The sequence below is a fragment of the Paroedura picta genome, chromosome 12 (genome assembly GCF_049243985.1).
Source record: "Paroedura picta isolate Pp20150507F chromosome 12, Ppicta_v3.0, whole genome shotgun sequence".
In the NCBI taxonomy this organism is placed as follows: Eukaryota; Metazoa; Chordata; class Lepidosauria; order Squamata; family Gekkonidae; genus Paroedura; species Paroedura picta.
Genome location: NC_135380.1, coordinates 52,898,094 through 52,922,493, shown reverse-complemented (window position 1 = coordinate 52,922,493; position 24,400 = coordinate 52,898,094). Strand labels below are relative to the sequence as shown.

The window sequence follows — 24,400 nt, the reverse complement described above, 5'->3', positions numbered from 1 at the left end:
GGAGATTCCTTTGGGTAGTGAAAAGTGGGGTATAAAAACCAACTCTTCTTCTTCTTCTTCTTCTTCTTCTTCTTCTTCTTCTTCTTCTTCTTCTTTGTCAGCTGACAGAAATGTCCAATCAGACACAGGCTGGCAGTATAAAGGTACTCTGCCCCCTCTAGCAATGGATCAAGATGCGGAGGTGATGTGGATGTGGTGACATCATTTCTAGATTTTATATCCATAATTCTGCAAGAATTTCCCTAATCTCTTTGGTCTTTACCATAGAGATCTGGGGATTTCCAGAGTGTAATGTAACACAGTGACATCACTTCTGCACCCCCCCCCCCTGCCATGTCCCATTTCAAAATGCTCTCAGGACTGCCACATACAGATCCAGCGACCCTACTGTTGCCATTGCCTGCCTCTGTATCTGGCAGAGCCTTCCCCCATTCTCCTCCTAAGGAAAAACACGTCACATGGAAAGTCACTTTTCTCAGCCTTCCCTTGGGCTGATGCCGCCTGGCTGCCCTTTCTCCCTTTCCCAAAGGGATTGGGTCACCTGTTGCCCCCCTCTGCCTCATGTGCCTCCCCGGACTGCAGCTGCCTCAGCCAGAAGAGCAGCTGAAGCTCACCCCATTGGTATTCACCGGACTCCTTCAAGCCGATTGTTGCGGAGATGAAGATTTCTCCACTGTCTTCTTCCTGTCTCCCTCCCCAGCCCCACACCTCCAGGCTACAGCTCAACAGATTTGTCCTGAGGGCTCATGATTAATTCCTGCCCATAAACTTTCTGATGAGTCTCTGTGCTCACAACAAACAACCCCCTCCAGGTTCCAGGAAATGCTCACCAAGCAGAAATGAAGGCAGACAGAGAGAGAGAAAGGGAGGGAGAGAGAGAGGAAGAAGGAGAAAGAGGAATAAAGAAACATCAACAAGGAAAAAGAGGAAGAGAGGAAGAGAATGAGAACAAAAAATGGTTTCCCCTCTACAGTGGGGCAAAGTCAGGTTAGGTCATACTGCTGCTCACTCAGGTAGGGCTATTCAAATCCAAATGAATTAGTTTTCTCAGGCTCCTTCCTTGACCATCCAACCTGAACCATCCAAGACTGAGGGTCCATGTTCAGACTGGGAACAGCATCGACTTGTGTGAACCAGTTGAGGCTGGTGTCCTCTCTGACGTGGTGGTCTCCAGTGACTTCCACTGCCTTCTTTACTTCTTTCTGTTTCCTTTTTGTTTGGGAGGTTTGGGGTTGTTGCTGTTGTTTGCGTGACTTGGGTGGGAAGTGGAATGAAACATTGGTCTTACCTGAAGGTTTCTTCTCTTCAGTGGGGGAAGTCATCCAAGGCTGGTTAGCCATGCCCAAGCTATGCACCCTGGGGTGGGGAGCAAAAAAACAAATCCCACAACCCCCTCAGTCTGTCATGTGCTGGAGGACTCTCCTGCCAAAAACAGCTTCCCCCCGAGGCAGCTTGGTCCATCTTGACAAAGGTCGAAAAGGAGGACCAAGTTGCTGCTCTCCACCGGGGCCCTGGTGGTCAACACTGCCGATGTTTCTGCTGCCCTCACTGAGTGCGCCATCACCCCTAGCGGTGGTCGCGGAACTAGAGTCTTGTATGTCTTAGGAATGCAGAGCTTCAGCCAACATGCAATTTGGAGACTCTTTTCCCCAGACCCTAAATGCTATGGGAAACGAAGAACATGAAAGCCTTATGGCTGCTTTCCATCTTATTTATGTCCAGGAATACAACAGGTGCTAGAGCTTAGTGGTGGGAAGAGGAAGGGGCAGTCTGTAAGGGCATGAGGTTGAATGTGTGTGTTGTGTGGAAGGTTGTGGTGGCATGGAGACAAATGAGGGTGTGGGTGTGGAGATATGGGTGTCAAGAACCTGTGGTGTGGAGTGTTCATTGAGTGTGGGAGAGGACTGACCTTTGGGAATTGTGGCATAATGGTTACAGATGAGCTTTCCAGAGCCATGTCTTTAGAAACATGAAGGTAAAATCAGACTGGAGATTCTTCTTAGGGGGAGATTACATGGCAACCAATTCCCCCAAGTTCTGTGTTCAACATCATTTCCCTTCTTGTGTGAATTAAGCCACAGGCACTGAAATGCCTCCATGCCCTAATCCACATGGGGTAGTCACAGTACACGGGTGTCCACCCTGCTCCTTCTGTCTCCATGTTTTTACTGTTGATAAAATGCTATGTGCCCACATGCTTCTTTCACGGTTGCTCATTAGAAGAAGGAGAGCTGGATTATTGTACCCTGCTGTTTATATATTTTTATTTTACTTATTTATTTTTAAATAAAGATGAGTCACAAATTGGGATCAAGATTGCAGGGAGAAATATCAACAGCCTCAGATATGCAGATGATACCACTCTAATGGCAGAAAGTGAAGAGGAACTAAAGAGCCTGTTGATGCGGGTGAAGGAGGAGAGTGCAAAAGTTGGCTTGAAACTCAACATCAAGTAAACGAAGATCATGGCATCCTGCCCTCTCAATTCCTGGCAAATAGATGGGGAAGAAATGGAGTTAGTGACAGATTTTATTTTCCTGGGCTCCAAGATCACTGTAGATGGGGACTGCAGCAAAGAAATTAAAAGACGTTTGCTCCTCGGGAGGAAAGCTATGGCAAATCTAGACAGCATCCTAAAAAGCAAAAACATCACGCTGCCAAGTAAAGTGCGTCTAGTCAAGGCTATGGTCTTTCCAGTTGCAATGTATGGCTGTGAAAGTTGGACCATAAGGAAGGCCCAGCATCAAAGAATTAAGGCTTTTGAACTCTGGTGCTGGAGAAGACTCTTGCGAGTCCCTTGGACTGCAAGGCGAACAAACCGGTCAGTCCTAGAGGAGATCAGCCCTGACTGCTCCTTAGAAGGCCAGATCCTGAAGATGAAGCTCAAATACTTTGGCCACCTCATGAGAAGGAAGGACTCCCTGGAGAAGAGCCTAATGCTGGGAGCGACTGAGGGCAAAAGAAGAAGGGGACGACAGAGAATGAGGTGGCTGGATGGAGTCCCTGAAGCAGTCGGTGCGATCTTAAATGGACTCCGGGGAATGGTGGAGGACAGGGAGGCCTGGAGGATCATTGTCCATGGGGCCGCGATGGGTCAGACACGACTTCGCACCTAACAACACTGTATATTGGTCAGGGATATGATTTAGTTCACACCTACACTCTATGGACAGTACCAAAGGGGCATATTTCTGAGTAAGGATGGAGAAAATAAAATGCACTGAGGGATCAGTAGAACCAATGTTGTCACTCCCTAGCAACAAAATTAATCCATTACTAGGTGAAGCCGCAAAAGAGGAACAAACCAGCTACACGCGTCTGTCTTGCAGCCCTTCAGCATGCTGATGAAACAGGAGTCGTTTGCCCCATGTGACCAGGCGCATCTCGTCTGTATCCATCCTACTCAGGCTACATCCCCGCGGGTTTGGCTGAGGCCAGAATGTGGTGGTGCCAACAGAACCTGCGGGCCAACCCTCCACTCATCTCCATATTCCCCCCACTGATTTAGGATTAAAGCATCACCAGGGGAGGCTGCATGTGGAGGAGGAGCGGGGAATCAAACCCAGCTAGCCAGATTAGAAGCCGTCTCTCTTAACTATGACCCCAGGCTGGATTAATTAAGATTTTAATTGTGATTTTGTAAGTTATATTTTAAACTACCCGGAGTCTGTTCTGCAGGGAGTAATAACCAGTAAAAAAACAAACCAGTAATAAACACACAAACAAACCAATAAAATCTCCAGGTGTCTCCCAAACTGCATGTGGCAACCCTACCCCTGCCCCCCAATTCCCCACCGGTGGCCAGGGAGACCCCCCCTCCCGGAACTCCCGGAACTGACTGGCCCAGCCTTTGCAAGCCTCTTCCAAGAGTCGGCAACAGGAGACCCAATTCATTCACAAGATAAAGGAGGCCCAGATGTTTCAGAGGCCAGCACAAATGTGTGAAGCGGTTCCCCCTAGTGGCCTGCTTGGAGAACAGAAGGTTGGGTAAGGTTGGCCCCTGCTAGACCTGCATTTACCCCCCATTTCCCTGTCCAGCACCAAATGACCGGTTGCCAACCTGATCGACAGCTGAGCTGAAGCCAGCGGCAGCTGGGCTCCCCATGGGAATAGCAGCATTCCTGGAGTCCTGGGCCTTGCTGGCACAGATGCATAGAGCTGTCCCACGTAGGGTTGTGCGCTCCGGCACTCTCCGACCACTTCGGTGAGCACCAACACCCAAGGTGGCCAGTGCTGTGGAGGGGAGGGGTGGCAGCGGCATGCCAGCCAGCGCCCACACACAGGTACAGAGCTCTGCGCCTACATGTGGGAGCCAGCTGGCATCACTCCTCCCCTCTGTGGTGTGATGCTGGCTGCCTCAGGCTTTGGTGCTTGCTGAAGCAGCTGAAGCATGCTGGAGTGCACAACCGCAGTCCCAGGTCAACCAGGTGTCCTCAGACACTTTACTATCTAGGAGTCAAGAGGCAGCTAGGAAGCTTCTTATGGCATGCGGAGCAAGCAGCTGGCTTTTAGGCACAGTGGTTAAGAGTGCTGGTTTCTAATCTGGCAAGGTGGGTTTGATTCCCTGCTCCCCCTTCACATGCAGCCAGCTGGGTGGCCTTGGGCTCACCGCAGCACAGATAGAGCTGTTCTGACCGAGCAGTCCTGTCTGAGCTCTCTCAGCCTCACCAGGGTTGTGGGGCGAGGAAGGGAAGACTATTGGAAGTTGCTTTGAGACTCCTTCGGGTAGAGAAAACCAAGGTGTAAAAACCAACTCCTTTCTTTCTTTCTTTCTTTCTTTCTTTCTTTCTTTCTTTCTTTCTTTCTTTCTTTCTTTCTTTCTTTCTTTCTTTCTTTCTTTCTTTCTTTCTTTCTTTCTTTCTTGTGCCCAATCTGTCTGGCCTGGGGTCTCTCTGCTTTTTGCTGTTCTATCAAGAGAGACAGATTTTTGCCAAGATGATTTATATGCCAGTTTTCACTGGGGGGGGGAGGGGGGATGTCAACAACTTAATGAAGTCTATTGCTTTGAAACCTCTCTCAGTGGCATGGCTGTAGGGGGAATAAAAATAATAAATTTGATTTTATAGACCCTCCTTCTCTGGTTGACTCTGGACTGGTAACATCAGGTAAGTTAACAGTCCAAACACTCTAATCCACATATGACAATTTAACAATGAAATCATGGAGTTATCCTTGTGCTATGCTGGCAGCAGCTGCCAAAGCAACATTTTAAAAAATCTGCACAATGCATCAAATCTCCAGGGGCCCACGAGAAGTCCCACCCACCTTCTAAAAAGACTTGGTGGGCGTCAGGAAAGTGGGTGCTGCCGTGGTGTGTGAGCCCAGACTTTAGGCCACGCTGCCCTTCCCAAATCTGATCAGAAAAGCGAAAGGACTCTTTCAAAGTAGTGCTGAAGCCCACCCCCCCCCCCTCTCCCCTTCCTCTCCCAAGCGAGTCCCTTTGCCCTCAACATCCTTGGCCCAAAGAAGGCCTCAGCGCCTTGAGGAGCCGCCCTCCCTTGGCTCCTGGCCTGAGATCAGAAACACCCGCAGTGCTGATGGATGGCCTGATTAAGGGGGAGGATTGATTGGCCTGTCCTCATTAACATATCGTTAGCAATGACCCTGTGGCCGGCCCAAGTGGAGGGAAGAGTGACCTGGATGGATGAAAAGGCGCACTGCGTCAGAGAGAGATGGAAAAATCAGTAAAGGGGAGGGGGGGGGGGAGAAGGAAGGAGACGGTTCCCTGAACAAGGCCAGATCGATAATGCGTACATCATTAGTCCACTGAGGTTTAAAGAAGAGCTGATGATCAGCAGGCCCAGAGCCCTGCAACTGGGGCTTCCGCTGGTGCCTGGAGACGCCTTTGCCATATCTGCCGTTGATGCGTGTCAGCACTTACCGGGAGGCCCTGGAGGGCAGGGCCAGAAGGCACCTGCAAGGCTCCGCACAGCCATTTCCTGTATTAAGAAACCAGATATCATGAAAACCCTGGAAGGGGTGGTTCAAAATGTTGAAATATGCACAATCTGCAGGGTACATAATTGAGCATGATATCAAGGGTGTCCTGCAGGGGGCATTGGAGGAGATGTGTGTTTAGCATTGTTTGACTAGGAACTTTCTGAGGGTTTTCAATTTATCTCCTCCAGTGTCCTGATTGGCTCGACAAGGGGTGACCTGTTTTTAGAGCACACTTCCTCCCTGCTTGCCTCCAGAACAGCAGTTGAACATCAATGGGATGGGATGAAATTAATTCAAAAGAAATTCCATCTAAACATCTGGAAGACGTTTCTGACAGTTAGAGCAGTTTCTCAGTGGAACAGGCTTGCTTGGGAGGTGGTGGGTTCTCCATCTTTGGTGCAGGAGGTTGGACTAGATGACCCATGAGATCCCTTCTGATTCTATGATTCTATGAAACCAGCAAGACGTGGACGTGAGCACATAATATCCCGTCCTGGTGATGGAGGAGCAGTGATACCCCCTCCTATGGGTCAGAGGACGAGCACCAGTATGCAGTGGAGGGGGGGCAAATAGAGGGGGGGGGGAGATGAATGCTAAGCACTTGCTAAGCAAGGCAAAAGCCAGGTGGTTAGGCTGGGCCTGGCCTCAGCTAGCTTGCAGGATTGAATGCTCCACGTGGGGAGGGAGTGGGAATCCCTGCCAGGGAAGATGCTGGGTTAAACCCTAGCTTGCCACTGGAGTAGTAGGAGGTAAGGCAGAGCATTCTGCCCTGTGATCCTCCCATTTGAAACCCTATACCCCAGATGTGGCCTTACTACATCAGAAAGACATGACTCTACAGAAAGCACAATCTGCTGTTCATTTGGACCAGGGAGGGGGCAGCAGGAAGAGCTGCTGAACATTTTCACTCTGCTTCTCCACTGAAAAGCCCCCCCCCCTCAACCCCAGGCTTCTTCCTGTACTGGGGAAGCGATGGATCCACACCAGCTTTTCCCAGTGTGGCCAAAGGGAGCTCCTCTGCCAGGCATGCGGCTGAGGTCGATCCAAAGCACCCCTTCCCATTGGCCCCCCAGCCTCTTTCTCTCTGCCCAAACCACTGGGCCTCAGGACAAGATGATCTGTGTTTCTAGTATTCGACCGTTCTACAATGTTTCTTCTTCTTCTCAATATATTGTTGTTATTGTTACTGTTCTTACAACATTACTACAAACTGAGTTAATTGTATTGTTCCCGTTACGTGTAAACTGCCCTGAGCCTTCAAGGAGGGCGGTATATAAAGGTAAAGGTATCCCCTGTGCAAGCACCGAGTCATGTCTGACCCTTGGGGTGACGCCCTCTAGTGTTTTCATGGCAGACTCAATACGGGGTGGTTTGCCAGTGCCTTCCCCAGTCATTACCGTTTACCCCCCAGCAAGCTGGGTCCTCATTTTACCGACCTCGGAAGGATGGAAGACTGAGTCAACCTTGAGCCGGCTGCTGGGATTGAACTCCCAGCCTCATGGGCAAAGCTGTCAGACGGCTGCCTTACCACTCTACGCCACAAGAGGCTCTGGGCGGTATATAGATAAAATAAATAAAGGAAGGAGCCAGGAGGCACTATGAAAGGGCTGGCCCCACCTTCAGATGAGGGCTCCCGGAATCACCCTCTGTTCAAAAACGAATGACGTAACTCAGCCCTGCCAGGGGGAGAAGCAGACCTGTAGGCCCAGGGGCAGCTCAAGGGCAGGAGACTCGATTCCACATTGCCCGTGCCCAAGGCAGCCGTGGCTCTGTGTAGAGAATGGAAAGGGCACTCTCCACTGTCCTGGGGCTGGGCCTGAAGGCCTGACCCTCCCCTGGGTCTCCCACCCAGGTGCTCACCAGGGTCAACCCAGCTTAGCTTCCAAGATGTGGCAAGGCCAGGCTAAGGTGGACCATTCCAGGCCAGGGGGAAACTGGAAGGTGGTTGCACAGCATTCCATCTGCTGACTGACTTGTGGCGACTTACTTTGGGGCGACTTACCTGGCTACCTCGGGGACTGCCGCTGACCTCTTCCTGGTACTTGGCCTCTGCTGGGATTCATTGTGGCTGGCCAGGGAGACAGCTGGTGGGCAGAGAGATGGACTTAAAAGGGCATCTTCACTTGAAGGGCAGTTTTAACAAGCTCTCCTTACTGATTAGCTGGATAGGGTTTGAATAGACACCCTTCCTTTTATGACAACTCACCAACTAGAAAGCTAAACTCTAGACCAAATATTCTGCTCCTGAGGATGCCTTTGGAAATGTGACAGAGGGTGGTGAGTGCAACCCCAAACAGCAGCATGGAAAACTGACTACACAAGGGATACAAAACTTCTCTCCCTGCGTTCTCACTGACAGTGACGTTTGGAGATGACTGTTTTCCAAGGGGAATGAAGTTTAATGGCACCTTTAAGACCAACTTTAAGACCAAGTTTTGTTCAAGGGGTCACCTTTTGCACAACACACCTCATCAGACCACACAATGAGAATTACGAGACCACATCTGGACGTAGAGACTGGATCATGGATTACAGCACAGCAGACTGGAGATGTTTACCACATACAAGAGTCTTACAGAAATAACAAGCTGACAAATACAGTTGGTGACCCAATCAACGTAGCTTGTCCTTTCTGTAAACCCCTTGCCCTTGGCCCAAATCCCTCTTTCATATCACAAGAAAGGTTCAAGAGCTCCATCGTCCATCACATCTGGCAGTGGTCACCCTAAAGCAGGGGTCCATGGACTACAATTCCCATGAGCCCCTGGGAATTGTAGTCCATGGACGTCTGGAAAGCCACAGTTTGGCTACCCCCGTCCTAAAGCCAGCAGAACCGCCATTCAACGTTGGTCCCCCTGTGAAGCGCCTTTCGGCGGCTGCCTAACAGACTGGATGCTGCGCACCCTCCCTCTTCCCTTTCTTTTTTAGGACGCTGCATCACGAGCCTCCTGTAGGGTCTCCATCTGCTCAATAGCAGACCTCGCCAGACTGTGACGTTTGGCTCCTTTCCAAATCCGGAGCCCAAACTTAGAAAAGAAAAAAACACATTCTATTCCCCCCACCGCCTTTTAAGGAAGAAGGAGAGTAAAAATTGGAGGCCTCCCTAACCAAGACCCCCCCCCCCCCGATCAGAGCAACTGTGGGATGATCAGTGGGCTCCTCCTTTCACCCCCGGAAGGGGGTGAAGGATGTGGCAAATGGATTTATTGCAATTATCATTGTAATGCTTTACCAATTTTATGAATGACAATAATGTATTTTATGATTTCAATCTGTAAGTCGCCCTGAGCCTTCCAGGAATAATAAATAAATAGAAGGAGGAGGAGGAACTAGTTCACTCCCTGAAGGAGTCTCCATGCAGCTGACAAACACCTTTCCCTCCCTTTCTCCACAACAGACATCATGAAAGGTAGGTGGGGCTGAGAGAGCTCTAAGGGAACTGCTCTGAGAGAATGGCACTAAGAGAACCGTGAGTGGCCCAAGGTCACCCAGCTGGCTGCACATGGAGGAGGAATAGGGAATCAAACCCAGTTCTCCAGATCAGATTCCACTGCTCTTAACCACGTCCGACACCGCACTAGCTCTCTAGGAGGCGGTGTTCCCCATTTGCCCAAACAGCAGGGCTTCTCCGCATAGCCTTGGTTTCTTCCCAGACCACTGGGGACAAGGGAGAGCTGCCCCCCTTGAGGAACCCAAACGATGCCCCTCCCCCATCAGCTCCCTGGAAAGGGGCACAGTGCAGACCTGGGGAGGAGGCTCAGCCCAGACAGCCCTGCATGAGGCCAGCCTCCTTCCCTTAGGGGGGGAGGGGTCAAGGAGCAGGTGGCCACCATTGCCACAGGTCAGGAGGGACCTGATGGCACTTAAAATGCACACCTGTCTTTTTTTAAATCATCGTACCCGGGCCTGTCCCGTATACACCTGTGACCACAGTGGCTAGCAGCTTTTAGAAAATAAAATGGCTGACATGACATAATCAGCTGCCACAAAAATCCGTGTTCTGGAGGGGAGGGCTGCCAGGAAAAGAGTCTCTGGGAGGGTCTTGCTGCCCGTGGGACTTTCTGACAGCCCAATTCAAGGCCTCCCGGTTCCTTCTTGCTGTTCTTAAGGCTGGCTGGCCAAACGTCTGGAGAAGGGCTATTTCCCTGATGGTCAGCATTGAGGCTCTCTGATGGGCAGTTTGATGTGGAAGCCTTTCAGGACCAGCAAGTAAAGGCACACAGCAAGTGGGGCGGAGACTCCCGAAAAAAGAATGAATCAAAGGCTGGTTCTAGAGACAGCAAGCAGAAGAGGAGAACAGCTGAACTGTGTACCCTGCTTTGGAAGCAGCAGAAGAGTTGGTTCTTATATGCTGCCTTTGGTCTGCCCGAAGGAGGCTCAAAGCGGCTTCCAATTGCCTCCCCTTTCCTCTCCCCACCACAGACACCCTGTGAGGGAGGGGAGGCTGAGAGACCCCTGATATTACTGAAGAAGAAGAAGAGTTGGTTCTTATATGCTGTTTTTCTCTACCCGAAGGAGCCTCAAAGAGGCTTCCAATCCCCTTCCCTTTCCTCTCCCCACCACAGACACCCTGTGAGGGAGGAGAGGCTGAGAGAGCCCTGAGATTACTGCTCCATCAGAACAGCTCTATCAGTGCTGTGGCGAGCCCAAGATCAGCTGGTTGCATGTGGCGGAGCGGGGAATCAAACTCGGCTCGCCAGATTAGAAGTCGGGACTCATAATCAAGATGTCTCTCTCACCAATCTGGCTCCCTTTTGATGACACAAGGGATTCTCAAAGTGGCTTACAAACACCTTTCCCTTCCTCTCCCCACAACAGATACTCTGAGAGGCAGATGGGGCTCAGAGAGCTCTGAGAGAACTGGGACTGGCCCAAGGTCAGTTAGCGGTCTTCATGTCACTCAATGTGGCTTACAAACACCTTTTCCCCACATCAGATACCTTGTGAGGTGGGTGAGGCTGAGAGAGCTCTGTGAGAACTGGAACTGGCCCAAGATCACCATCGGGCCACATATAGAGGAGTGGGGAATCCAACTGGGTTCTCCAGATGGGAGGCTGAGGCTTCCACTCTTAACCATTCCAAGGCAATGTGTTTGTAATAATGTATACAATGAATTTCACTTCAATTTCTTTTACCATCCTTTTATATACCAGAAGGAACAACCTGGTTACAAACATATTGCCTTGGAAAGGTTCCCTGTTTTCTTTTGTTGATTTTTCATTGTGAACCTTTCTTTTTTTGTATTGTAATTCCACTCTTAACCATGACAACGCACTGACTCTCAGCGAGCCCTGTGAGGAGACAGCTGGGTTAGCAGCATACTTTTTGGTCCATGCTTCTCCCCACCCTTCATAGAGACTAAATCTACCAGTGGCTACGAGCCACAGTGGCTGAGGGGAACCTCCGCATCTGGAGGCACTAAGCCAGGGAAATTAACTTGGGGGACTCATGGGAAGGGGCGGCGGCCACAAGCACAGACAGCTTCCAGAGGGGACTGGATAAACTTCTGGAGCAGAAGTCGACCAGTGGCCCTTAGCCACAAGGGGCAGAGGGAACACTCTGACTGGGACATGGAAGGCCTGTCATCTTGGAGCTTCAGGACTTCTGGAGTTCTGGTCCCCCTGGTGGCCCTTGGGCTTTGGCCACCGTGTCATACAGAGTGTTGGACTGGGTGGGTCATTGGCCTGATCCAAAGTGGCTTCTCTTCTGTTCTATGTCTGGGGAAGTGATGCTCAGGCCCATTCCGCACAGATTCATTGTAGCAGGAGTGTGGCAAATTGTAATCGCTACTAAAATGCAGTTATGCACAATGTCCGACACAATCTGCCACACTCCTGAAACCGATCAGCAAAAAGCGCTTTGTTGTAGCGCTTCCAGGGAAATCCCCAAAAGTGGATTCACCCTCTGGAAAGCGCTACACTCTTGCAACCAATCTGCACCACTAGCGAAAAAGTTCTGTACGTTACCATTGTTGCGGTTTCAGCAAAGTCCCTCCCACTGGCTCTCTCCTCTGATCTTCTGGCGAAGCGATCGCGATTTTTTTTCTTGGAGCGAGCGGAGAGCAACGAACCGGCGAGCCTTCATTCACCCAGCGAGGCTTCCCCGGCTGCAGTCCCTCCACAGAGCTGTTTTAAGTCACCAAGCACCACACAGCCCCGTTTGCTGGTTCCCTTTCAGCCGAAAATCACGCCCGTGCACGGGGGGGGGGGTGTTTCACTCGGGGGGAGCATGGCAACGATGAAACGGCAGCTCACACGCCACCTGCCAGCTAGGGTCTCTCCGTTGCAACAAATCAACGCAGATTTGTTGCAACGCGTGTTTTTTTTTTTTTACCTGCCTTAAAGGGAAAGAAAAGCCTCTTGGGCGCAGAGTGGTAAGACAGCAGTCATGCAATCTGAAAGCTCTGCCCATGAGGCTGGGAGTTGCACAACGTCGTACACAATCTGCCACAACGTAGAGCAGGGGGTTGGACTAGATGACCTGTATGGCCCCTTCCAACTCTATGATTCTATGATTCTATGAGTTCGATCCCAGCAGCTGGCTCAGGGTTGACTCAGCCTTCCATCCTTCTGAGGTCAGTAAAATGAGGACCCAGCTTGCTCTTGCTGGGGGGTAAACGGTAATGACTGGGGAAGGCACTGGCAAACCACCCCGTATTGAGTCTGCCATGAAAACGCTAGAGGGCGTCACCCCAAGGGTCAGACATGACTCGGTGCTTGCACAGGGGATACCTTTACCTTTACTTTAAAGGGAAAGGGGGGTTTCGGGAGCATGATAACGGCCGCCGATTGGCTGCTCGTTTGATTGACGGCCAGGGGCGGGACAAAGCTTGGCAAATATTGCTTCCTTCCTAGCGATTTTTGCCGAGACCGGAAACCTGTGGGAAATGATTGAAACGCAACTGGATTCCACTACAAAGGCAGGTATGCATAATGACGAATTCCACTATTTAAAATTGCGTTTTTTCTTTCCGAAACCAATTTGCCACATTGATGCAGAATGGGCCTCGGTATTTTTGGTGCTAGGGGGAGTGTAATACTGGGAGGGCTTCTGGCCCTGCTAGTGGACCTCCTCATTGTACCTGGGCTTTGGCCACCGTGTCATACAGATGTTGGACTGGGTGGGTCATTGGCCTGATCCAAAGTGGCTTCTCTTCTGTTCTATGTCTGGGGCAGTGATGCTCTGTATTTTTGGTGCTTGGGGGAGGGTAATACTGTGAGGGCTTCTGGCCCTGTGTCATGAACCCTGGTTCATGTCCCCACCTCCTGTTGCATTCTCACTTGGAGAAGACCGGTTGTCATAAATCCATAAATATTTGTGTTCATTCTTGACTGCCTCTACATACCAAAGCTACCCTCAGCGGGGCATTCTTATCTCTCCCGCTTTTAGTGACCTTGCTTGTCTTGCTGGAGTCTCAACAGACGTGTTAGTTTAGATCAAAGCTAGGCCATCTGGCTCAGTTGGGAACTTTTAAAACTTTTTTGCAAATGTACCTTTCCCGCCATTCTGGTCCCTCATACCCCCTCCCATGCTTGGTCCCCCCTATAAGTACACCCCAATGTCCATTGTATCTTTGTCTCTGTCAAGGCGATTGCTCAATGATTCTTGGCCCACGTTAGCTGTTGTAACTGCTCTGTTCAATAAAGCCTTTCTTTTGGATCTACTCTGCCTGGGATCCTGGAAGTTCCTTTATCACAGACTGTGCTCGCTAATACTAGCCTGATTCCTGACAAGCTGGCAGAGAACATCATCCTCCTGTTAATCCTCGGTACCAAACACCTCACCCGACCATGGCAGCAGCGGCGGGAGAGGACTCAGGGAAGGATCTCCCTGATCGACTGCAGGAAGGTGGTGCACCGAAGGTCCCACCGAGATTGGTGGTTCACACCCTGACTGGGGCCAAGGGGGCCACTGAGGGCGACTTGCTCTCACCCCCCGACCAACCATGGATGGCTCCCTTCGAGCTGGCAGGGCCACGTTTGTCCCTGCTATTTGCCAACCACCCAGAGGGGTTGTGGGACCTATCAGCCCACCTGCCATTGGGGAGAATCGATTGGAACTGGAGAAGTCCGAGCAACCGGATACGGGTGGATAGCGAAGGACCGCAGACTGCCCCGGCAGGGGTCCTGCAGGTTGAAAGGGAGGGACTCGCCCACCCGGCTGCTCCGGGATTCAGACGGCTTGACCTATTTTTTGCTCATGGTGGAAGGCTTTTTGGCGGATTGGGCCAAGGCCTTTGGTCTGAAAGCCGATTTGGTGTGCATTCTGGGGTGCAACTTGGAGGGACGCACCAAGGACTAGTGGATTGACCAACATGAGAACCAGGCCCCTGCTGCCACTCAATTGGATGCGTTCTGTGAGCGCATCTCCCGGGATGCCCTAGGCTGGCTCAAACAGAAGGGACGCCTGGTGTCCGAATACATGCTGGACTTGCGCTTTTTGATGGCGAAGATCCCCGCACTTAACGAAGAGCAAAACATTGAGACATTTAAGTTCAGCTTTGACCCGCTCCTCGCTGAAGCCATGTACTTGCAGGGAGCCTCTGTGGGGCACGACCTCCGGGCGGTCCATTGGTGCTAGGGGGAGGGTAATACTGGGAGAGCTTCTGGCCCTTCTGGTGGACTTCCTGATTGTACCTAGGTTTTGGCCACCATGTAATACAGAGTGTTGGACTGGGCGGGTCATTGGCCTGATCCAACATGGCTTCTCTTCTGTTCCTATGTCTGGGGCAGTGATGCTCTGTATTTTTGGTGTTTGGAGGAGGGTAATACTGGGAGGGCTTTTGGTCCAAACCTGGGTTTGTCTGGGTCAGTGATGGTCTGTATTGTTAAATTCCCCTGAGAGAGATAGGAAAGGAATAATATGTCTTGATTGATACACATCATGGATAATTAAACTTTGGGGGAAATTTCCAAGTCTTATTTGGCAAGATTGCTGGTAAAAATTTAAACATAAACTCATTGCTTTCTCTTCATAGCCCGATTCTTGTATGGAAAAAATGGGGGGAAAAACCTTTATGTAGCAATCTCCCCACCTTTACCTATTTTTTGCCACCCAAAATTTTTAGCATTTAAAAGTTATGGATTAGACATTATAGGAGACCTCGGTAAAGTCCTTTTTCTTAAAAATATACATACAAATTTATTAGAGAGCGAGAGATTAAGGCATGAAAGAGGGATGTAACTGGATGTTCAAATTTCATCCTTTCTGCAAAAGAAAGAAATTCAAATCCAACTGGATAGACAATTAACGGATTTTGAAAAATTAATTGATAACGTAGATAAAATAGAAGGGCTACTAATATCGAAATTATATAAGATATTATTAGATCAGTAACAATCTGCATCACAAACCATCAAAAAATGTGGGAATTAGACCTAAATATCACAGTTAATGGGACGGAGAAGCTGAGGAAAGGAGGGAACTTTTATTCATATGTGGCGGGAATGCCCAGCAATAATGAAATTCTGGGATAATTCTTTTTTGGAAATTAGTAAAATTATAAAAATGAAGTTGGAACCTTCAGTCCAGTTTGTTCTCTTCAATTTATTTCTCAATGAAAATGCTCAATGTAAGCAGAAAATATTGGTGAACTTTGTGATTGTAGGTGCCAGGATGATAATTGCTACTAACTGGAAAAACACAGATAATATCTCATTAGATAATTGACAAAAAATTAGGCAGTTTATGATGTTGGAAAAGTTAACAAATAAAAAATTAGGCAGTTTATGATGTTGGAAAAGTTAACAAATACCATTAAAGTAATCAAAGGGGAGAAAAAGATTGAAGATTTCAATACAATTTGGCTTAATCTGGCAAATTACTTAAGGAAATTTTCAGATTGTAAGGTATGTGAACTAGTGTTGTAAAGTGAGACTTGGAATTATGATGAACAGTTGAAATGTAATAGATGAAATGGACAATATTTACTGGACTCAAAATTTTCATGAAGCTACAGAGTTGTATTGGGGTGAATTTTGGTTTTGGTGGGTTAGAGTTGATTGTTAGGGTTGATTGGCCTGATCCAACATGGCTTCTGTTCCTATGTCTGGGGCAGTGATGCTCTGTATTTTTTGTATTTGGGGGAGGGTAATACTGGGAGGGCTTCTGGTCCTGCTGGTGACCTCATCTTACCTGGGTTTGGACCCCTGTGTGACACAGAGTGTTGGACTGGAACCCCATTGGCCTGATCCAACATGGTTTCTCATCTGTTCTTATCCTAGAGCCAGGAGGCAACCTCGGGGGAAGGCCTCAGCCTCTCTGCCCTGTTGCTGGCCCTGCAGAGGAACTGGCTGGCCCCTGTGTGAGGCAGGAGGCTGGACTGGAGGGACCCTCCCTGGCCTGACCCAGGAGGGCTCTTCTGAGGGTCTTCTCAGGGGAAGGCCTCGGCCTCTCTGCCCTGTGGCTGGCCCTGCAGAGGAACTGGCTGGCCCCTGTGTGAGGCAGGAGGCTGGACTGGATGGACCATCCCTGGTCTAACCCAGCAGGGCTCTCCTGATGTCCTTAGGAAGGCCTCAGCCTCTCTGCCCTGTTGCTGGCCCTGCAGAGGAACTGGCTGGCCCCTGTGTGAGATAGGAGGCTGGACTGGAGGGACCCCTGGTCTGACCCAGCAGGGCTCTCCTGATGTCCTTAGGAAGGCCTCAGCCTCTCTGCCCTGTTGCTGGCCCTGCAGAGGAACTGGCTGGCCCCTGTGTGAGGCAGGAGGCTGGGCTAGATGAACCTTCCCTGGTTTGATCAATCAGGTCTCCTCTGATGTCCTCATGTTCATAAGGCTCCTTTTCCTCCGGATTACTGGGAACCTGTAGTTTATTTTGCGGCATAGAATTTGAGCAAGTGGGCATGGACAGATGTCGCTAGTCCTTAAGGAAGCCTGTGCCCCACCAAGCAGCACATACTTGGGATCATCTTTACATTCCCATTTCCCACACAGCTTCTGTATCTTTCCCCAGCTGCATTCCAGCCAGCTCCTTATTCATCTACCACAGCCAAACAGCCCTCTAAAGCTTATTTCAAGATGAGATTTGGTGACCCAGAGCTCCTTTGGGATGAAGCATAAATGCTCTGGATGATTTATTTATTGTGTGGAGATCCCAGGATCATCTGGCAGCCAGACATGGGAGGTTTAGAGGTGGTTCACCATCATCTGCATGCCTGGACTATCCAGGGCATGGCAGCTCTGCTGGAATAAAGCCAGTTAGCCTTTAAGGTTCCTCTGAACTTCACTGAAACTGGAGAATGTGAGACCTTAAAACAAGCCCATCTGTTTCTCCGCCTACCCCAGGCTGGCAAGAGGGTCTCAAGCATGGGGTCCTTCCTGGTTCAGCCATTTGAGCTCCCTGCAACTGGAGGGGCTGGAGATTAAAGTTGGCTGCTTGTGCATGGGGAAACAAAACTTCCCTGGGATAGTGTCTACTATGACCATCAGCATTCACAGAGGTCTCCCTCTCCACTGCCCTGAGGTGTCCAAGATTGTCCAAAAGTGGCCTTTAGCCTCCTGCAGATTTAATGGAAAAATGGACAGCTTCTGGCTAAGCTGTTATTTATAAGGGAGGAGGAGGAGGAGGAGGAGAACTGATTTTTTGTGTCCTATTTTTTACTATCTGAAGGCATCTCAAGGAGGCTGACAATTGCCTTAACCTTCCTATCCCTACAACAGACACCCTGTTCTCAGGCACGGCTGAGTTTGTGACTGGCCCAGGGTTATCCAACAGGCTGCTTGTGGAGGAGGAGTGGGGAATCAAATCTGGTTCTCGAGAGGAGAGGCCGTCACTGTTGACCAATTCACCCCCATACCAAGCAGGCACTCAAGCACCCAGGCCAAGAGCACCATGCCTCTGATTGGGGCAGCGAGTCCTTTCCTCGCCGCTGACTAAGCCACACGCTGGCACAGGTCCTGGCAGCTACACTTTTCTTTCTTAACCCCCACCTCCATCCAGGCCTTATCTGGCTCTGCTTAGAAATAATTCTACACACAGGTTTTCCCACTTATTGTAATTTCTTTTCTTGTCTATAACAGTGTGATCTTCATAACTTTTTGGAAAAGAAGCTACACCATAAAAATAATCTCTTAAAAGGCAGCAATGATAGTCGAAGCTTTCCCTTGTCGATTTGCTACATAGCTGTCTACGCTTTTCGGCAGACAGTTGCAAGAGAGCCAATGGAAACTCGGTGATGGCAAGAAGGAGAGTTTTAACCATGAAAACTGCTTCGGTCCCCCCTCCCGCCCCCCCCCCCCGCAAGCAGGGAGCACTTAAGAACCCCCCTCCCCGGTCTGGTACTTTAATGGCCCATCCAAAATTCAAAAGAAAAGATGGGGAGACAGGATGTTGAATGTTCATGGACATCGTGGCCTCCCACACATCTTTGCATTTCAGTGTGATTATATCCAATTCTGTTTACCGTGCTGTTTTCCCCAGTTGTTGCTGACCTTGGACGGGGCCTGTGATCAGCCAGAAAAGCAGTGCATAAATATTTTAAAGAAGCAGCCAGCAAAACACTGCAGCTTTTCCTACTGAAGAGGAGGGATGACTTTTGTTTATAATTAGACTGACCATTGTCTCACTCATGTATTTATTTATTCAGAATATTGTATGGCACCTCTCCTTTAAGTTCCTCTAGGCAGCTTACAGTGAAGACGACGACATAAAAAGCCATTAAAAACAAAGTTAACATCACTAAAACAAACCACTACAAACAAGCCATCAACAGCTGGGAGATAAAAATCCAAATGGATAAGAATTTAGAAGGTCCCTGGCTCATTTTCTGGCATTGCCAGGAAACTATCTCAGGGCCTGTGAGAGCCAACATCGGATTAGGAGTGGCAGCCTCTAATCTGGAGGCCTGGGTTTGATCCCCCACTCTGCCTCCACATGTAGTCCACTGCGTGACTCTGGGTCAGTCACAGTTCTCTCAGAGCTCTCACAGCCCCACCTACTTCACAGGGTGTCTGTTGTGGGGGAAGGAAGGGAAGCTGGCTGTGAACTGCTTTGAGACTCCTTTGGTTAGTAAAACATGGAAGTCAGACTTTTCCCATTGGTGATTTAATTTGTAGGTTTAGGAAAAGGTCAGAGGGACTGGTTTTGATAACCCACTCCTCCTCCACCTGCTGCCAGCTGGGTGATCTTGGGCCAGTAACAGTTCTCTCAGAGCTCTCTCAGCCTCACCTACCTCCCAGTGTGCCTGTTGTTAAGAGAGGAAGTGAAACCACTTTGAGACTCCTTCAGGTAGTAAAAAATGGGGCACCAAAAAAAACAGATCTTCTTCTACTGACAGTCAGAGTGGACCATACCGACCTTAATGAGCCCATGGCCTGAATGGGTATAAGGCAGGCTCAGATTAACCCACTAAAGCAAAAGACTTTAATTGGTTGGCAGCCCTCTACAAAACACAAATTGCAGGATAATCCAAGGTATGCTTACCCAGGAGTAAGCTCCCCCTGAGTTAATGGGACCCACTCTGCGCTTAGAATTCCAGCTCTAATGAGCGGGAGGTAAAAGAAACAGACAGCTGCCCAAACCCTCGCCTCCCTCCTTCATCCAAGCACGCGCGTCCTCTCTCAAGGAGCTGCTCCCTCCCCCTCCCCTCCCCTCCCCTCCCCTCCCCTAGCCCACATCCTCCCCAATTGCCATTAATGAGCAGCTTTCCGCTTGGACAGGGGATCTTCATAGAACCTGCATCAGAAAAGAAGCAAAGCTTCAAGCTCAGCCACAGAAGTTGGGAAATTAAAAGCAAAATAAAAACCTGGAAATCTGCCTCGTTTCTTGAAGACGGGAACTTGTAATCTCGTTTAAGTTTCAGATCTGCAGTCCAGTAGGCATCCACTTGGTTTCACTCAAAACCCAGTGAATCATGACTATTCCACCGTCAGGGAGAGGTGGGGAGAAGCCAGCCAGGCAACGGAGAAGGGGGAACAATGCGTCCAGATTTTCATTTCCTATAAAGTCAAGGGTAAAACTTGCGTTGATTTCAAGAGATTGGAATAAACATTCCTTCCCTTTCGGCTGGGCCTGGGAAACGGTCAGAAGGCACCATTCTGAAGGTGCCAACCCTTGTTGTCTTTTGTTCCCTTATAAGCACTGCCTGAGCCAGAGGAACAAACACCAAGAGACCCCTAAGCAGAGCCAACCGGCCAGAGTCTAAGGTCCTCCCGAGAAAGCTGACAGGCTTTCCCAGGAATCCTCATCCAAGCAACGCCGATGCTCCCAGGAGCTGTCCGAGGTCCTGCAGAGACTTCCTCTTTCTTACCAGATCCCAGCGTGTGCTCCCTGCAATCCATCTGCTCTGTCTTGAAGCCAGCCTCAGTCCGTTTGTGGGCCTATGGGCGGAGCTGCAACACGGCACTGAAGAACTGAGCAGCTGAAGAATCTACGCAGGGCAAAGATGGGGACATAAGAAAGCAGGGATAAAAACAATGGCTGCACTATGGCTAAGAAGGCAACAAGCAACAGTGAGAACTGAACATGGAATCACTGATTGGTTCAAAATTGAGAAAGGAGTTCGGCAAGGCTGTATACTGTCACCTTGCCTATTTAACTTGTATGCGGAGCACATCATGCAAAAGGCGGGATTAGAGGAGTCACAAATTGGGATCAAGATTGCAGGGAGAAATATTAACAACCTCAGATATGCAGATGATACCACTGTAATGGCAGAAAGTGAAGAGGAACTAAAGAGCCTGTTGATGCGGGTGAAGGGGGAGAGTGCAAAAGTTGGCTTGAAACTCAACATCAAGAAAACAAAGATCATGGCATCCGGCCCTCTCAATACCTGGCAAATAGATGGGGAAGAAATGGAGGTAGTGACAGATTTTATTTTCCTGGGCTCCAAGATCACTGCAGATGGGGACTGCAGCAAGGAAATGAAAAGACGCTTGTTCCTGGGGAGGAAAGCTATGGCAAATCTAGACAGCATCCTAAAAAGCAGAGACATCACCCTGCCAACAAAAGTGTGTTTAGTCAAGGCTATGGTATTCCCAGTTGCAATGTATGGCTGTGAAAGTTGGACCATAAGGAATGCTGAGCATCAAAGAATTGAGGCTTTTGAACTCTGGTGCTGGAGAAGACTCTTGCGAGTCCCTTGGACTGCAAGGCGAACAAACCGGTCAGTCCTAGAGGAGATCAGCCCGGACTGCTCCTTAGAAGGCCAGATCCTGAAGATGAAACTCAAATACTTTGGCCACCTCATGAGAAGGAAGGACTCTCTGGAGAAGAGCCTAATGCTGGGAGCGATAGAGCGCAAAAGAAGAAGGGGATGACAGGTGGCTGAATGGAGTCACTGAAGCAGTAGGTGCAAACTTAAATGGACTCCGGGGAATGCTAGAGGACAGGAAGGCCTGGAGGATCATTGTCCATGGGGTCACTATGGGTCAGACACGAATTTGTACTTAACAACAACAACAATGGCCGATAGAAACACCAAAATCGATAAAATCACTCTATTACAAGAGACAGCATGGTGTAGTGCTGAATAGGAGCAGCCTCTAATCTGGAGGACTAGGTTTAATTCCCTGCTCCTCCTCCCCATGAAGCCAGCTGAGTAACCTTGGGTCAGTCCCAGTTCTCTCTGAGCTTTCTCAGCTTCGCCTCCCTCACAGGGTGTTTGTTATGTGGAGAGGAAAGGGAAGGCGAATATAAGCCACTTTGAGACTCCTTTGGGAGTGAAAAGTGGGGTACAAAACCAGCTCTTCTTCTTTGTACATAAAATTGACCAAATTCTACATACTAACTCACAGTAGCTGCTTCTAGCCCCCACCTGGATGGTCCAGGATCGTCTGATCCCATCCCATCTCAAAAGCTAAGCAGGGTCAATATTTGGATGGGGGAGGGGCAACAAGGAAGTCCAGGGTGGCAACACAGAGGCAGGCCAGGACCAGCCACCTCGGACCATCACTTGTCACTGTAAGTCGGCTGCACATTTCACCACCAGAAGTTACTTAGTTACTTATTTATTTGGTTTATGACTGCTCCCTTCAGCACAGTCATCTCGGGGTAGTGTACAACAATTTAAAAGCATATAATAAAGCTCTCAATTATTTGAAACAACCACTGGCGTGGCCTGCACCCAGGTCTCGTTGTTTCGTTCCTCATGCTTCTCCCAACATTCCTCGCCACATCCAGGGTGCTACGAGGGAGACTGTTTTCCTAAGATGCTTCTGCTCTCTTGGCTTCAACGGAATGCGTGGCAGAAGAGCTCCATTTTTCAGGCCCTGTGGAACTCCGTGTTCGTTTTAACATTAGCAGAGCCCTTCTGCCAGGCATTGGGTTGGGGCCCCTAACGAGAAACATCTGGATTGGCCCCCTGCTGCAGCCATCTCCCCTGGACAGGAGTAAGGGCACATTGGCAACTGCTAGATACGGTTGGCGATGCAATTTTTAAGATTTGTTTTAACAGTGTTCTGCTCTGGACCTGGTTGCACTATTATAGTTTGTTACCTCTATTATATGGACCACTGCTCCCCAATACATGCTGGGCCAATGGTTGTCCTCATCTGTCCAAGAATTGGAGGGGACCCAGTGGAGGCTGACTCACCTCCCACCCCCATCTGGACTCTGGGAGCATTGGGACAGGCACCCAGTGCCCATATTATATTTGTAAAGATGAATGGAGTCAGATCTCTAGAGCAGGGGTAGTCAAACTGCGGCCCTCCAGATGTCCATGGCATTCGCTGGCAGGGGGCTCCTGGGAATTGTAGTCCATGGACATCTGGAGGGCCGCAGTTTGACTACCCCTGCTCTAGACTATCAAGGCCGGCAGTAGCCCACCCAGACTTTGGGCAAAGGCCTTTCCAAGTCCTGGAGAACTAACTTGGGACCTTCAGTTCCTTCCCTGAGAGACACCATGATGTTGGCAGCTGCCTCATCATGGTGACGTTCTGACACATGATACTTTCTAGAAGGACCACCGCATACCCAAAGCCCCAAAGAAGACTCAGTGAATGCCAAGACCTCTTCCAGTGGGGGGCCCAGGTGGAGATAAGAAATCACTTTATGCCAGACAACAAACCAAAATCTCTTATTGATCTATATACAGCTTTCTCCTCTAACTGATCTTTTCCTCCAGCCAACAACGTCCACGCACTGTGCGGAAGTTGGCTTTTCAACATTCACAGCTGCTCAAAAAAAAAGAAGAAGAAGAAGAAGAAAGAAGCCATTCATGAATTATTTATGTTTGCTCAGATCAATCCTTCCGCTTGCTGTCAGTTAGAAATCAAAGATGGAACAAGGCAGGCACTGGAGGAAAGCACTTTCAAACCCTCCGCGCACTCCCCACTTGACGGAGCGCCCGTTGAAATGCAGGAGGCACCTTGTACCCCCAGATGCACACGGGCTCCCCACTCCCCGCCGCCCCTCCGCCCGCGCACCCTCTGCTCCACACACAGTATGCCTTTGCCGGAAGCAGACTCACAAAGCCCTTCACTCAGAAAACAAAGAAAAGGGAAAGGAAAGATGTCACACGCCAAACACCTATTTTAGAGCTGATGCTAAGATTCCCTGCATTAATAATTGATGCCAAGAATGTTTCCCTTCTTCTTATTATTATTATTATTTTCCTTTAAGTCGAAAGTCACCTTGTTCCCAAAGAGCCTTCATGGAAAGAACGCAGACGCCAAAGCCAGACGCTGCCTTTGTTTTGACCAAGGTGGTGCTGCTAACGGAAAGGCAAGCTTTTACCCCGCCCCCCAGCCGGTTTCTGATTTGCATCTCTGGGGTTTGATGATGTCAGTCTTGGGGAAGAAAGGGAGCTGTGAGCAAAGAGTTGTTCAGGCTGAGGAAGAAAGTGACCTTGCAAAGCCTTCTCCCCAAATCTGTCCTCTGGAGCCCCTATGCCATGGTGGCATCAGAAATAATTCTTGTCAGCTGCTCTTGAGTTCCTACAGCTCTTTCTAGGCCAGTGGGGATTTCAAGCTTTCTGGCTTTGGAGGCTGATCCATACTGTAACGCGGCTGCCACAGATCTCCTCCAGGTTGCTGGCAGTTCTGCAGAAGGTGCAGACATTGTCCCAAGAGCCATGCATTTGCCTTCTCAGCCCTTGTGCTGAGAGGAGACCTGGAAGTGGGCCTAGAGGGGGCACATGCAATGCCCTCCTGAAGCCGGTCAGGACTGAACAGCAGCACCAAAGCCTGACAGCCGTGGTAGGCCAGGAAGCCCCAATTCAGAACACGGAAGTGCCTAGGGGACTAACAGAGTGGGGGGCGGCTGTCAGCTGGGCTGTAAGTTGAGCTCCACAACGACTAACTGCTGCCAAACTCAGGAGAGATCAAGGAGGGCAATTCACTAAGGCCGTTCTGTGCCTTTCCTCTACCGTGGCATTGCCACAGGGACTGGAGGAGGAGGCCAGCTGCAAGTTCTCTGTGGGAACCCCATTTGGGGGCACTGCAGGAGCCTGGTCTTGGATTGGAGACTGTAGCCTTGGGGGAAGAGGGTCTCTTGCCTTCCCTCCCGCCATTTTGCCAACCTGAAAC

At 49.8% G+C, this 24,400-nt stretch overlaps 1 protein-coding gene and 1 long non-coding RNA gene across 3 annotated transcripts in view; both read right to left on the bottom strand.

Annotated features, from left to right (window-relative positions):
• Positions 1-24,400, bottom strand: part of MED27 (mediator complex subunit 27) — a 397,023-nt gene that overhangs the window by 63,816 nt on the left and 308,807 nt on the right. The gene's annotated exons all lie outside the window — the stretch shown is intronic.
• Positions 5,615-23,723, bottom strand: LOC143821912 (uncharacterized). The gene is made up of 4 exons (XR_013225966.1): positions 23,507-23,723; positions 20,185-20,304; positions 7,943-8,024; positions 5,615-5,939 (listed from the first exon to the last, which is right to left on the bottom strand). It is a non-coding gene; the product is annotated as an uncharacterized LOC143821912 (long non-coding RNA).